At 37.0% G+C, this 1,098-nt stretch overlaps 1 protein-coding gene across 1 annotated transcript in view; it reads left to right on the top strand.

The window, feature by feature from the left end:
- LOC106880209 (myelin regulatory factor-like protein) overlaps positions 1 to 1,098 on the top strand; it is a 138,197-nt gene that overhangs the window by 105,995 nt on the left and 31,104 nt on the right. The window lies entirely within an intron of this gene.

Genomic DNA, 1,098 nt, shown 5'->3' with positions numbered 1-1,098 from the left:
ATATATATATATATATATATATATAACATATGTACATACACACATACATACATAAATGATGATAGCCGTTCCATCAGCGCACGCACCACATCCCATCACACAGCACAATCTCTCCACTGATGAGCCCTAGATGACTTTTAAGACCAGCTGCTGACTGACACGGTTTAAAACACGTCACAGATATTCAAATTTCTTCAATATTTTTGCCCTTTGGAATCTGATTCTGTAGGAATGTTTTTTCATGAACTAGCATATGTCTTTTAAGTCCGGGTTTTGTCATACAACTTTTATGACATAAGACACAAGTCGTAAGAGGTGGCTGGGGTTAAGACTATTACCTACCTGGGCATTTCGATTTTCATCTGACTTCATATGATTCACGTATGCTGCTTTTGACAACAAAACACGATCGCACGCAATGCATATCCAATATTCAATGTTGATTTCAGTTCCAATTGTTCCTTTGCGACAGGCACTTTTAAGCGCAGAGCGCTGAACCATCTTTTCATCCCGGTCATAACAACCAGTCTTAACAGCACCCATTTACTTGTTCCGATCCAGAGCGTCAGTTTCCCAATCACTTTTGTTCATATCTAGTTTCTTCAGGTTTTCCTTCACAGTCTTTATACCTTTTCCTCGGCTTATGTCGTGGTCACTTACCAAAGTTGAGCACACCATAAAAAAGACGCTATAGCAATCGCTCATCTTTCATTCTAATAACATGTCCAGCCCATCTCATTTGAGCTGAGATAGCATGTTGTTCAATAGAGTTACAACGGAAGGATACAAAAACCATTTTGACTTAGCCAGACCATACAGGCTAGTATTCGTCCTTTCTACTTGGAGAGTTTAAATGTAGTTATAAAAATATGTCCTTCTGTTTAAATGTAATTGCATTAAATTTCTATATCTTTGTGCAGCTGAGGATTGCTCTGCATTTTATATTTGATGTAATGTTCACATTGCTTAATTAAATGGAGTCGCATGAAACGATCGTACTGCATTAACTTTGGATATCTTTGTTGCTTATTTTAACTTTAATCACCTTATTTTGAAACTGCATGGATAATACCATACTTAATTTTCGTGCCTAAACTT

Source organism: Octopus bimaculoides, chromosome 7 (genome assembly GCF_001194135.2).
Source record: "Octopus bimaculoides isolate UCB-OBI-ISO-001 chromosome 7, ASM119413v2, whole genome shotgun sequence".
Classification (NCBI taxonomy): Eukaryota; Metazoa; Mollusca; class Cephalopoda; order Octopoda; family Octopodidae; genus Octopus; species Octopus bimaculoides.
This window is presented reverse-complemented; position numbering and strand designations above follow the sequence as displayed.